Source organism: Pinus tabuliformis, chromosome J (assembly GCF_031772625.1).
Source record: "Pinus tabuliformis cultivar Carrire ecotype Pingquan chromosome J, CPIR1, whole genome shotgun sequence".
NCBI classification, from domain to species: Eukaryota; Viridiplantae; Streptophyta; class Pinopsida; order Pinales; family Pinaceae; genus Pinus; species Pinus tabuliformis.
The window spans coordinates 1,414,839,017-1,414,854,334 of record NC_142295.1 but is presented as its reverse complement, the minus strand read 5'-3'; positions in this window follow the sequence as shown (position 1 = coordinate 1,414,854,334).

The window sequence follows — 15,318 nt, the reverse complement described above, 5'->3', positions numbered from 1 at the left end:
GAACCTGTCGGATGTGGTGGAGGTGCTCTTCCCAACTCTGGCTGAAGATCAGAATGTCATCCAAGTATACTACTACAAAGGAGTTGGTGAATGGCCGCAAGATGTCATCCATTAGCCTCATAAAGGTTGCAGGAGCATTCGTCAATCCGAAAGGCATGACCAACCATTCGAAGAGGCCCTCCTTGGATTTGAAGGCAGTCTTCCACACATCTGAGGGTTCAATTGGTACCTGGTGATATCCTGACTTCAGATCGATCTTGCTGAAATATTTCGCCCCCTTTAGTTGGTCTAGGAGGTCATCAATCCGCGGGATCGGGTACCTATTACGGACAGTGATCTTGTTCAGCGCCCGATAGTCAATACAGAGTCTCCACGTCCCATCCTTCTTCTGTACCAACACTATCGGGCTCCCACAGGGCGAAGAACTCGGACGGATGTGACCTTTCTGCAGGAGCTCCTGAATCTGCCTCTTGATTTCATTGTTCTCCAGAACGGAGCGCCGATAAATTGGTCCATTGGGTAGCGGCGCACCTGGGGTCAGATCGATGGAGTGCTTGACTTGACAGTGCAGAGGAACCCCTGCCGGGGAGGTGAAGATGTCTTCGTACTCCTCCACAATCTTGTCCATCTGTAGCTGCCGTGCAGAGGGACCCCGTTTGGAGGCCGCGGCCACTGTCTTCTTCTTCCCTTGAGGGCGTATCATCAGGAAAACAAATTTCCTGGTTTTGGAAATGATCTTACTGCATTGTTTTGCAGTAATCAAAGAGATGGCGGCAGGTGGTGCTACCTCTGGTATCCTGAACAACTTATTTCCCAATGTAATAATAACAGCACGGGGCCTTGATTCATACACAGCATGTCGCTTCCACAAGTATGGTTGTCCTAGTAATACATCACAAACTTCAAGGGGAGCAATGTCACACAATACCTCATCCGTGAAGGGCTTGATGTTGTATGGAAGGCGACACTGCTGGCTCACGCGAAGATCTCGCCCTTGGTGAAGCCACCCAATGGTGTATGGTTGTGGATGTGCTGTGGTCGGTAAGCCCAACCGCTTCACGACCTCTGCCGAAATGAGGTTCTTTTGACTCCCGCTATCAACAATGAACTGTATCGGGGACCCTTTACCCACATCTGGGAGTGGAAGAGACGCTCCTCCTCCTCTGGATCTTCGGGTTCATTTTTCTGGATCTTTGCAGTAGCAACAGTGGCGCTGGGATCCGCATCAATGATCTGCTTCCCTTTTTCATACCCCTTATCGGGTTCTGACTCAGAGTCGGAACATGCATCTGATTCTGAAACCTTTAGCTCAGCCACCAGTGACTGCTTGGCCCGACACTCACTTGTGTTGTGAGTGGAGCTCTTATGGAACTCGCACCATTTTCCAGTGTCCTTTCTCGGCTTCGCGGCGTTGCTCTTTGCTTGCAGCTTCGGCTGGTTGTCTTGGGCTGTCCCGCCTTGGCTTTGTCCTTTGTTCTGTGGTTTAGGGGCACCTTTCCCCTGCTTTGGATTCGCAGATCCAAAGTCTCGCTTCTTTTGTTTAAACTTCTGCTCGACCTTGACGGCATACCGGTATGCTGCGCCAAGCGAGGGGATGTTTAGGAACTGTATTTCTTCCTGGATGTACTTGTGCAGGCAGCCACGGTATTTGAGTATCAAATGTTGCTCCGAATCCTTGATACCCAACTTTTTGCGAAGGGTATGGAAAAGATTGGTGAACTCCGGCACGTCTTGGTCCCTTCCCTGCCGCAGCGTGGTCCACTTTATGTATTCATCCTCATAGCTTCCGACAGGGTAGTACTGCTCCTTGATGGCATCCCGGAACGAATCCCAGGTGGGTGCGGCTGAAAATAGTGAGCCAGTACTTTCATCCTTCTGCTCGCAGTAGGTTTCCCACCAGTCCTTGACGTGGGGGGCTGCTTTGAGAAGAGCAAAAACAATCTTTTCCCGACTCGAAAATTCATGAACAGAAAAATAACCCTCTAGCAAATTTAACCATTTATCTACGGCATCGGCGTCTATCTGACCCTCGAATATGGGGATTTCAAAATTAACTTGTACCTTAAAGGGTGTGGCATTTCCAGAGGAGCTGCTGGAAGCCGATGCGCCGCTTCTGGGTAGCCGCTGAAGGATCTGCGCAAAGTTGTCCATCATCGCGTTCCGTTGTTGCTCGAGCGCTTCTTCGAGCAAGATTTTGATGGGATCTCCTGCCCCCTCGTCTTTCTTCTCGTCCGCCATGGGAGGCCGTCGGGATTTGCGAGGCTGGTCTTGCAAAGGTTCAACCAGTTCAAGCCCTAACTCCTTATATCCCGACCTTGTTGGGGACATGCAAAGAAAAACAGAGAAAAAGAAAACCGCTCTGATACCACTGATCCGGATTTAAATAGGAACGCAACAAATTACAGAGATAACCATATACACGAAGATGCAGCGGAAATAATACTTCATTTCATTAATGGAAAATACTGAAATATGCTTACAAACAGAAATGGCAATAAACTAGCTAGGGCGATGGTAGCTTATCTCTGAGAAGAGATGTGATGGCTACATGCCTCTGAACTGTGTTACAATGAGGCTCGAAGGCCTATTTATTGTTGAGACACAATGGAAAAACCTTTAACATTCCAAAACCTAACCCTAGGAGATGAAACGCCAAACTGTGGGCTCCGTTTGGGGGTAAGTTGGTACATCAACTTCCCGGGGTCGTAACTTTGGCATATGATCTCCGTTTGACGCGTACAATAGCTCATTAGAAAGATCTATCCGAGCACTATCATTGTTGGAATGGGCAACACGAGTCCATGGACTCGTGTTGCCCCCGGATTCCCCAAAAAACGTCGTTTAGGGCCTCAAAACGGCTCCGGAAGTTCAGGACCCGAAAAACTGCTAAAAATAGTAAGTTGTGCTACAATTAAGGAAACTGAAAATGCTGAGAAATACAATGGTGGGGGTCCAGGTGGACTTGGCAGGTGGCCACCAATATCCACCTGGATCATCCAAACCGCAAGCGCATCCACCTTCTACATTTGCACTAGTTTACAATGGTCTCCTAATGTGTACTCCACCATCGTGCGGGTGTTGCATATAATGCCCATTCCAGCACACCGTATCACTGCTATTCCAATACTGCGCTTTGAAATTTGTACAGGAATTCATCCACGACTATTACTCCATCATATGTTGGCAATTCCACTGCCTCTGTCATCACATAACATAGTGATCTAATCATCATGTTGCAATTTAGCATTGTCACTTCATGCAGCCGATTTTTCCATCGTTCTACTTCTTCGTTTGAATCTAAAGTACCGGAACTATCACACTCCCATGAGATTCTCCCATTTGCAGTCGAGTTCACCCAATCCTGGTCTTTTGCCGTTATCTGATAAATACAATCGATCTCGTCATGGTGCACTGGTTCGGTGTAGCATGCTCCTTCGACTAGATCTAGCGGAACTACTATGTGAAGGGACTGTTACACAAAAATATCGTCACCATGATTATTTGCAGTCAGTATGGGTCTATCATCACTTGTACTATCCTCCTAAGCAAGTCTCAGACCTCAGCTCTTCAAATCAAGCTTTGGAAATGAGAGAAAGACATTAAAAATCAATGTAACTCTGGTTCCGCACTTTCTCTCATGGTCACCTGTGGTCCCGCACCTTCTGTGTACAAAAACTGCGGACCTGCCCGCTCTGTCCCTAACGGTGTAGGTGCGTACCCCTGTGAAAGTCAAAAGGCGCAAGTTTTATCTTAAAAAACTCACTTTAGGTTAATTCTAGAGGTTTCTAGAAGGAATTTTGACGTGGATTGTTCGCTCTGAGGTGGTTCATGCATCCCAAAAGAGAAGGAGCTAATCCCTTGATGAGAGGAGCTATCCCTTTGAAGAAGGGCTTTATCCCTTTGAAGGAGGACCTAGTAACCTTCCTCCATTGCACTATAAATACAGGCATTGGGCTGGTTGCTAGGGAGGTTAGAAGCTGAACATTTTTGAGGGTAAATGCTGGTGAAATCAAGACTTCCTAGTTGAGCTTAAAAGGAGAGATCACACATCCTTTTGGCTTCATTGGGGAGTGAGTGAAACTTGTCAAAGTAGAGGAGACTTCTTGCTGGACCCTGGGAGGAGCTTGTATAGCGTCAAGGCAAAGGTTGTAAAGTTCTTCTTCTTTTGAATTAATACAATCAAACTCATTTTTCTCAACAAGTATCTTATGTTATTTGTTACATGGACTCCTTGAATTTCATGTTAAATATGTTTTATGCAATTGGCTTTCAGGTGCTATTTAATTTGTTTGCCTTGTTTGTGTTTGCAGATTCGCGAAAAGGAGCTCACTTGGATCAAAGGAGCGAGGGCATCCACAAGCTTGCGTTGGACCTAAGGTAGGCCCTAAAAACACTTGTTTGCTATTTGTTTATCAAAGCATATTTAGAGAAAGATAGTGTCTGGTTGGTTTGCTTGTCATTAGGTCTTCTTTAGATTCTAGGAAGGTCTATCTTGTCCTCAAGATCGACTTATTCCGTGCGACAGGGACTTTTTCTCGAATATCATCTTCCACTTCTTCAGGTTAATGACTCCATTCATATCAGTGGTCCAGTCTATTCCTAGCAACATAGGATACGGATTGTTGTCATCAACAATCTCTATTACTTCAAAGTCTATCTGTGTGCTCGCACCTTCGATATCAACTGTTACCCCTTTCAACCTCCCCATGGGAAAAATCTTCTGCTGGTTCACCATTCGTAATTAAATAGGGGACCACTGTAACACAAGCTTGCCCATGCATTCCCATGTCTTCTTTGGTAATACATTCACATCCGAACCCAAGTATAGGATTACCTGATCCATTTCATACTCGCCAATCTACGCTGTCAATCTCATTTCCTTCCCGGTGCGCAATGCATGCTTTCCTAGTTTCCGGACTACACGCGGTTCCCCTGACCCTGCGCACCTAGTTATCAACTCCTGTAGTCCTTTAACTGCCTTATTGTCACGCAACAGTTTCATGCAAGTCTCCAAAAGAGTAGTTAGCATAGAAGGATCCATCCCTATCTCTGGTTGATCCTTAATACCTGAAGTGGAGGCCTCCACAAAACTCTTCTTAGCTTCCATGAACGTCTCCTTTACACATTCCAAGTTGAAATCAGGTTCATTTGTAGGAGCCTTACAAACCCATTTATCTTCCTCGGGCTGCTCCTCCCCTATGGTCGCACCGCTTCTGAGCACCATATTCACATTTGGATCTTCTTCGCATGGTTCAGACCTCATCATTTGAATATTTTGAGTTGGAGTAGGCTGGAGTACTCCTTTTTTGCGCATCTATGCGATCAACGTAGGACAATCTACTGCTTCATGATTGAATTGAGCATAGTATGAAGAAGATATTCTTGTTGGGTTGGTACAATCACGAGTGTAGTGCCCTGGTCCTCCGCAAATGTATCAAATTAACTACTCGTGGCCCCTTCCTAGCCCCATTCCGCCTCATCCTTAACCTTGCCCTTGAAATCCACAACGCGCCATTCCCACCACTAGGTCGAGGACTTGTGTTTCTGTCTGCATTTGATAGGCTGGGGTCCGATCCATCATTAACTCGTAGCTCCGACAAGTATGCTTGTGGTGGTCCACCAACCTACAAAAATTACAAAACAATTGCTGGGGTGTCGTTGTATACTTCTGCAACAAATGAAAATTATCTATTGTGTGCTTTCCTCCTATCTGACAGATTGTGCACCATAGTGCGGGTGCTACACTCAACCCTACTTGTGCCTCCGGTCTCAACAGCAATGGCCCCCCTCCTGCCAAGTAGTTCGCAAACACGGATAGTGGTCCTTGTCGTGGCCCTAGCCTTTACATTTTATGCACCACACTTCCTCCCGTGCCTCCGGCCACAGTGCCCTATTCTGCTTCAAGCTCTACATTTCCAAGCAGAGATTTTGTAGTTGCATGTGGATTTGTTAAACTTCCATCCCTAGATCCTGTATCAGTGTTTCACGTAACCTCATTGCCATTTCCAACACTTCAGCCTATGTTGTGACAGTGCCATCCTCAGGTGTGGTGTTAGATATGCCACAAACCATATGCGATGCTACGTATCTGTGAGCGTCATGTTAGCCTTGCGGATTGTACTCTTCAGCCACTGATCCACATCCCAGGGGGTCTTGCCTGGAAGCATCGCGATATCTTTAAATTCGATGATTGACTGTGTCTCTGATTTCAGCTAGTTAAATTCTATGTTCAGTGTATTTTGGATCTTTGCTATCTCTACATTTGGGTGATCATTAGAGTGCTTGATATACCATGTCAATGCGTGATCCTATAGCACGCTTACCAATGTTGCCTTCTTAATGTCAATGAGTGATTGATTGCTTTGAAACGAAAAAGGGAAATTTTTGTGAAATAACTAGTTGTCTCGTTTTGAGTGCTTTGGAAAGGAAAAGCTATTCTTTTAATTTGTTTAATTGAGAAAGATTTGTGTTTACAAAGTATTTTCATTCTCAAACTCTCTCTTAGTTTAGAAGTTCATAGAAGAGAAAAAGATTGTTTAGATCATCTTAGGTGCATTTTTAGTGATTTTGAGTCGAGTCTTCATACCACGAGTTTCATCTCCGCACCTTTAGACTTAAACAAAAACCACTAAAACTAACGCTTAAAGTAAAATTCACCTATTAACATTTTTATTTCTAGGGCTCTGTTACACCAACTTAGCTTAGGCTAGTGTCTTGGAGTAGGAGAGTAATTAACTCTCCAAGACAGTAAAAATAGACAAGTAGCTGTATCTTGTGGTAGGGAAGAAATCCAATTGTTGCATTTATGCTCTGGGAAAGATCCTCTTAAAGGAGAAGCACGAGATCGTGTCCGAACCAGTGTGGGAATCAATCCTTCCTCATTGGGAACGATGCAAAATATTCACGTATTAAAAACGGTAAACCTCGGATTAACCATTGTCGAGGAACCTGGGGTCACTTGTTGGTAAACCTTGGATTATGTCAAGGAGCCTTCAAGGGGATTGAGCTTGCTACTCTGCCCTTGCGTGCGTATCGGATCGTAGACTATTCCCCCAGGTGTATTTGTCTTAGTTGGTAACCTTAGTGGCCATATTCTTTAGGACTCTTCCTAAGGTGACAGTGGTGGGAAGATCCCACTGTACCTGGACCAGATGTCTGCTAGACTCACTTGGATTTTCTGGGGGTTCACTTCACTCGAGACGGTTAAGTGGAGGAACTTGTGCCAGTCTATTCATTAAGCAGGTTGCCGGGGTAACTGTTCCAACTGCCATTTCTGTATTGAACTCTGCGACGTTGGATTTCATCACCAACTAGTGTTTTCAGTCCGGAAAGTTACTGTTTGTGTGTGTTTGATCTCCTAGATTCTTTAGGCGTGTGATTCAAATTTGTTTGGTTTTTTAGAGACTTTAGGTGCTTTTTATTGAGATTTTACTTTGTTTGCATGTGAAGTAGTTAAAAGTTTTCAACTGTGGCTGAATTACCAAGATAGTCCCGTAGACTTCGAGGCCAGTCTCCTGAGTTTGTAAACGTGGCTGAGTTATTGAGGAAGTCCCGTAGACTTCGGGGCCAACCTCCTGAGGAAATACCAAGCCAGCTCGAAGGCTTGAAAGTCCTCGTAACTCCTAGAGACAGTAGAGTTGGGTCACCTGAGGAAGGAGAATCTTCTTTGATAGTACATCCTGATTTTCAACCGTTAGTAGCAGATTATAATCCACAGTCAATGTCTGTCTCTGAAATCACTGGTAGCTTTTCATCTACTAGTGATATAGGTGAAGAACCCGAAATATCTGAGCCTGAAAGTGAATTTGCTGCTACTACAACATCGGGGTTTGTTTCTCCAACTTCTAGTGGTCCTGGTTCACCTAGGGTAGAAAGAGTAATCACCCAAGATCTTCCTTCTGGACTTATTTCTATTGAAGAACTTGCTCCGGAAGAAGAAGTAGGCATCCATATCCCTGAAAATCAACCTGTTATCGAACTAAGGGAGCGTGAATCAATTTTTTACAGTCCACCTAGGAGTATTTCTTGGTATCTTTCTTTGACTAATTTTCTAGAAAACTCAGGGTTAAGTTTTTCACCACCTCGTGCTCCTTATCGCCCAACACCTAGAGGTTTTTATACTCCCGTCAATATGGCAGGATAGTCATCCATGTTTACTCAATCGCCCGAATCTTTTTTGTACGGCGGTCCTTTTGTTCCCTCCGGGTATCAGTCACTTTCTGGTACTTTTTCAGGAACATCTCCTCAACCCATTGAGCAAGGGTTATTAACTAGAAACAATGGTACTAAGCCGTTGAGCGTAGAAGACGCTCTTATGATGTCAGGTTCTATTCCCAATCCTCAACCTCAAGGTGGCCAGTTACCGCCTGGGGGGCAGCCTCAATTAACGCCTGGGGGGCAACCTCAAGGTACACAATTTGCATCTGGGGGGCAACCTCAAGAACAGTACATACCTATGGGATAGTACGTTCCTCAAGGTCAACCCCAGACTCAATATGTACCCCAAGGTCAACCCAGTATCAATTTATACCTCAAGGTCAACCCTAGTATCAGTATGTGCCTCAAGGTATCAACCCCAAGGTCAATACTCGAACCAAGGTTTCCAACCACCCCAAGGTCAAACGTTTGTTCAAGGAACGGGAAATGTATCTTTCAATTATCAATCCTACCCTCAACCTGGTTATGGTCCTCAGTATTCTCAACCAGTTATGGGTCAGTACCCCGGAATGAATATAGTGTGGGATCCATCGCAAACCCAACAGGTGTTGCAGCCAAGTGTATAGTTGTCATCTCAAACTGGACAACCCTTAGTTTCTGGTACTCCCCAACAACCTGTCCAGTCTAATATTCAAACTTCTGTACCTTCGGTAGTTTCTCAGCCTGGGCCTAGTACACCTCGTACTCCGCCTCAAACGACTGCTACAACTGCCGCAACATCTGTTCAATCTACCCCACCTACTTCTGGAGTATCGACAACTCCGGTTTCTATGTTCCTGTATCTACTCATTAGACATATTTACCACCGTCTGGATCTACGATTCAAATTTCGGTTCAGATGCCTGTAGGACAACCTGGTTTAAGTATGGTTGTCACAAGTCAACCACAATTCACCTATCAACCGTACCAGGGACAGTACCAATTCGGTCCTGCTATGTAGCAGCCAGTCTATCAGTATCAACCATATCCTGGGTACACTTATCAACAACCTCAACAACCCCAGTACGGTCTGGTTAATCCTGGTTTTCCGGGAGGATACAATATCTCGAAAGCAATTCCTATTCCTAGTTATCCTGGATATCCTCCTCCTGGGGCTGGTATAATGACCCAGAGTTTTAGGGACCCTAATCGGCAGTTACCATTTATCGCAACTTTGGACTTACCTAACTTGTCGCGCCTAACGAACGATCCCATTAATTATCTTCCGTTTTGGCCGCCAATGCCGAATAAGTTGCCCAGTGACATTCCCAAGTTCAAAGGTAAATCAGGAGAGGACCCGTCGAACCATGTGATGACTTACCACCTCTGGTGTGTATCTAACTCCATTACAGATGATTCAATCCGTCTTAGACTTTTCCAGCACACTCTAATTGGTCTCGCGGCCAAGTGGTACATTGAGTTACCACGAGGCACTTTTTATAATTTTAGTCAGTTAGCTACCTCGTTTTTAACTCATTTTCAGTTGCCAGTCCGATATGACAATGGCACAGAATTGTTAACTTCGCTAAAACAATCGAAATCCACTTACATTTCAGATCATATTCATGAGTGGAGACGTCGACGTCGTTTAGTGAAGGTATTTATTCCGGATCAAATCTTGGCTGAGTGGTTTGTAAAATCTTTGTTGCCAAAGATCACTGAAGATGTTGCTAAAGCCGGAGTTGTTACTGAGGAGCAAGTCATTGCTCAAGCACAGTACCTTGACTTGGTCTACACTCAGTCGGGTACGTTACACGAAAAAATCCCCGATCTTCCCAAGAAAAATCAAATCGCTGCAGCTCCTTCGGGATCTCATGCCGCCAATGGTATGATTGGCACGGTTAACACTAAAAGTAAGAAGAAGTCTTCCAAGAATTCTTCTCCCATTATAACCTTGCCTGATTCCCCAACAGGAGATTCTTCTGCAGAGATTTCCGCCGATATTCACGTTGTAGAGTCATCTACAGCCAAATCAAAATCCGGTGGGAAGAAGAAAGGAAAGAAGAAGAATAAAACGGATAAAAGTTCAAAGGAGAAACCTGAAAAGGCGGATTCCAATGATGAAAAGCGCAAACCTTGTTATCCTTGTCTCATTTGTGACGATGAACATTTTACAAGAGACTGCCCTCATTGTGCAGAGGTTGCGAAGATTGTCAAAGGTTCCCAAACTCCTGCTGTTTTGAAGGATCCTTTTCCGGCTCAAGACAGTAGGATGATAGGTTCATCCTCGAGTGCCAACGAAGAACCCATACTGATGATGTCTCATGTTAGGATTGCGACTCGATCGCAAGATTATGGTAGTAAGAGTCATGTTGATGGTAAAGAAGTAGAATCTTCTCATTCTAATCCATCAACCTCAGCTCCTGGTTCCGATCCGCTACAGATCGAGAAACCTAATCCAGACTTGGTAATCAAACCTCCCGCCAAGGGTATACTTCGAAAGTCAGCTTTCAATCCACATGTGAGAGCGGCTCATAATTATAACATTGTTGAGGATTTAGCTGTTTCACCCTCAGCAATGTCGGCTTTGGAAGTGCTACAATCATGCCCAGCACAACGTAAATTACTTTTGTCGGCTATAGGAGCTGTTGATGTTCAGGACCCAAACCTAATAATTTTTGATCTAGAAAATAGTACACCGCGTTTGCCTCATCAAATGGCTCTCCAGATTCCAGTGATAGTAAAAAACAGGCCTATTCATCGGACTGTAATTGATGAGGGAGCCTCAACGTGTATTATGTCAATACAATGTTGGAGATCGCTTGGTTCTCCTTCGCTAAATCAATCCCCGACAATTCTAAAGGCCTTTGATGGCCGTGGGTTTCATCCTTTTGGAATTCTACAGGATTTGCCTATAGGGGTTGAAGGAAAAACCGTTAGTCTAGATGTGGAGGTGGTTGATGCCCCTCTAGACTACAACCTTCTCTTGGGTCGAGGTTGGTCTTACGCTATGACAGCGGTCGTTTCATCGGTCTTTCAAGTAATAAAGTTCCACATAATGGAAAGATCGTAACAATAGACTAGCTGGCTTACTTTTCATCTGACCCAGCCTCTTCGGAGAGTATTCAGCATGTTGGTAAAACGACTATCCCATATAAGGATGTTGGAGTAGGATTAGTTAAAGATGTCGGTTTACTGGGAAATTTTCCTTTTCCTCCAATCAACGCATCATCTTCATTTGCAACCATTCATATGATTACATCATACACCATTATTTATGATGATCCTTGGATCATCCCTTCTGAATCTGAGATAGACTCATTTGGTAATTCCATGCCTTTGAGTCCATATGAAATTGCCTATGAAGCCGTGCAGTCTTTTGCCGACCCGTGTTCAACCGAAAATGACTTAATGAATGTGGTCTGTGAAGAATCACTTTTCTCGTCAACCTTGGACTTAACTACGTTTTCTGAACTTGTTCACTCTGATGAGCAAATTCATGAAATCCTGTGTGTAGATGATTTACCATGGGAAGATCTTCATCACAGATCTTCGTTTTTACTTGACGATGATCGTTTTGAAAATGATTTCTCATCAATTTTTACAACTCAATATGTCAAGGAACCTCAGAATCCAATGAAACATCCCGATTCAGAGTTAAATTTGGGAAACATCTCTCGAACTATTCCTATTGACATTTCGGTTAAGCCCGGAATTGTTGAGAACATTCATATAGGTGCCTCGTGTACAGATGACGAAATTCAATTATATAAGGCCCTATTTCAAGAATTCCGCGACATGTTTGCCTGGTCATATGAGGAAATGCCAGGAATTGATCCCACCATTATTGTTCATGAAATCAAGACTTACCCGGATGCTAAACTCGTCCGGCAATGTTTGCGTCAGATTCATCCACGAAAAGTTGCTGCAATTAAAGCAGAAGTTGAAAAACTGTTGAAAGCAAGTTTCATTTATCCGATCCCGTTAACGGATTGGGTATCGAATATTGTTCTGGTTAACAAAAAATAGGGAACAATAAGAATATGCATCGATTATAGGGACATTAATCGAGCCTGTCCAAAGGACAATTATCCAACTCCCTATATCGATCAAATCATTGATGATTGTGCCGGCAGCGAAATATTCTCCTTTATGGACGATTTTTCCAGATACAATCAAATCAACATTCTACCTGCCGATCAACCAAAAACGGCGTTCATTTGTCCATGGGGGACATTTGCTTGTTTCTAATTACCTTTTGGGCTTAAGAATGCTAGAGAAACTTTTCAAAGGGTGATGTCTTATGCGTTTCATGACATCAAGCACATTGTGCAACCTTATCTCGATGACTTGCCTGCTCATTCATTACATCGAGCTGATCACCTTGTCCATTTACGAGCAATCTTTATGAGGTGTAGGCATTATCGTATTCGGTTGAACCCACACAAATGTGTCTTCTGTATAGAAACGGGTCAATTGCTGGGGTTTGTAGTTTCGAAAGCTGGCATTCGCATTGATCCCTCAAAGGTCGAAGCTATCATCAAATTGCCTCCTCCTTCAAGTCTTCGCCAACTCCAAAGTTTGCAGGGGAAAGCAAACTTTTTACGACGATTCATTCCTAACTACGCCGAGGTTACAAAGGGTTTTACCCGGTTGTTGAAACAGAATACTCCATTCTATTGGGATGAGATAGCTCAGAAATCTTTTTATGCACTCAAACACGCGTTGACCCATGCACCGTTTTTGCATCCTCCCAACTACAACTAGGATTACTTCTTGTATCTCGCCGCTTCTCATTCCACCATTGGAATGGTATTAGTTCAGGAAGATGAATCAGGAACTGAACATGTGATATATTACCTTAGTCGAACTTTAAATCCAACTGAGCTAAAATACTCACATGTGGAGAAATTGGCATTGGCAGCCGTTCAAGTTGTCCAATGTTTTCGTCACTACATTTTACTACGTAAAACTATGGTAATTTTGGATTGCAACCCTATGATCTACATTTTTACCAAGCAATTGCTAGGGGGCAAGTACTCTAAATGGATCGTTATCCTACAGCAGTTCGACTTGGAATTTGAGAAATCTAAGTCTAAGAAATCTTTAGTTTTTGCGGAGTTAATGTGTGACTTCCCGCGTGCTGACACGGAAACTGTGGCGGAGGAGCCCATTGCGGACGAATCCTTGTTTCTAATCAGCACTTTAGATCCGTGGTATGGGGATATCATCGTTTATCTCCAGACCCAATCCTTTCGGCCAGAAATTTCAAAGTCAGAACGTCGAAAAATTCGATTCCAGTCCCAACAATTTAGGATTATTGGAGATACTCTTTATCGCCGTGGGGTGGATTCTGTTTTTCGACGTTGCTTAACTCACGAGGAAGCTGAAAGGGTTCTAAATGACTGTCACTCTGGAGCGTGTGGCAGTCATATGTCTGGGTTTGCCACAGCCCAAAAGATATTGCATGCTGGCTACTTCTGGCCGTCTTTATTTAAAGATTTTATTATGGCGATCCGAAAATGCCACAACTGCCAGATTTTTGATCGTAAGATGCACACTCCACCTGCTCCTCTCCACCCTATAATTGTCGTTGGTCCTTTTGCCAAATGGGGTATCGATTTTATTACATGTAACCCTCACTCGGCCGGGGGGCATGCGTATATCATCCTTGCGGTAGATTATTTTACTAAGTGGGCCGAGGCGATGCCTACATTCGAGGCAGATGGTAAGACAACTACAATTTTCGTGTTCAATCATATAATTGCTAGGTTTGGTGTCCCACAAGAGATAATCACTGATCATGGGCGTCATTTTCGAAACGTTATGATGACCGAACTTATAGGCCAGCTTGGTTTACGTCATGATAGTTCAACCCCTTATTATCCACAAGCGAATGGTCTGGTTGAGTCCATCAACAAAATTTTAGTTATCATGATCCGACAAATCATTGGGATTCATCGGTCGAATTGGCACAACATGCTATTTTCAGCGCTTTGGGCGTATCGAACTTCAGTAAAAACATCAACAGGGTTCACTCCTTTCCAACTAGTCTATGGTTTGGAAGCCGTGTTACCCATTGAATGCGAAATCCCGTCACTGCAAATGGCCATCGAGTTACTTCCAGCCACTTCCGAAGAGGAAAAGCGTTTGTTATACTTGGCTCAATTAGATGAGAATCGACGTGATGCTGCATTGGCAATCGAGACTCACGCAAAACGAATGAAAGCTCAGTATGATCGAAATGTGACCCCTCGAAATTTTTCAGAAGGAGATCTAGTCTTAGTTTATGATCAAGCTAATGATAAATTAGGCGCTGGAAAATTTGTTCCTATGTGGCATGGTCCCTATGTTGTAAAGCGAAAGCTAGCCAAAGGGGCTTATGAATTGGTAGACTTTGATGGGGATTCTTTGGGTAAACCCAGAAATGGCCTTTACTTGAAGAGGTATTATGCTTAAAAGAATGGGTATGGAGATTTATTTAGGATAGTTTTCTCTTTCTAGCTGGTGTGTTTTAGTTTAAACAGTGTGTTTAGCTTAGAGAGTGTTTTTTCATCATTATTCCTGCTTATCTTGGTTTTACTCTTGATATTACAGATGTCGATGCCTCTCCAAACATACATTGGTTTCGCTGATGGTGCTTGTCGTAATACACAGAATATCTCTTCCGCAGCTTGGGTTATCTATTCGCCCTCTGACGAGTTAGTATCTATGCATGGGGTAAGCCTCGGTCAAACAATGAACAACATTGCCGAGTATAATGCAGTGATTGAGTTATTATCTAAATCTATTTCATTTGGGATTCAGAGTTTGATAGTGAGGTTAGATTCTGAACTCATTGTATTACAGCTTAATAGAGTGTATGCCATTAGAAATCCAGTGTTATTAAGACTATTTTTGAGAGTGTGTCTCTTGGAACGTGAATTTGATTATATTGAATATCAGCATATTCCAAGGTCTTTAAATACATTAGCAGATGCAATTGCTTCTCGAATGTTAAATAGACATTTGCAATAATAATACATGTAAATTTAAAACCATTCCATAACATGATTTACAAGATAAGCCGGTAATAGTGATATATATATAGGAGTGTGTCAAAAATACATCGTCCTCGATCATATGTTGAAAAAACACCTTATGATCGGCAAAAAATGATAAGTACAAAAAACAAAAATGTCA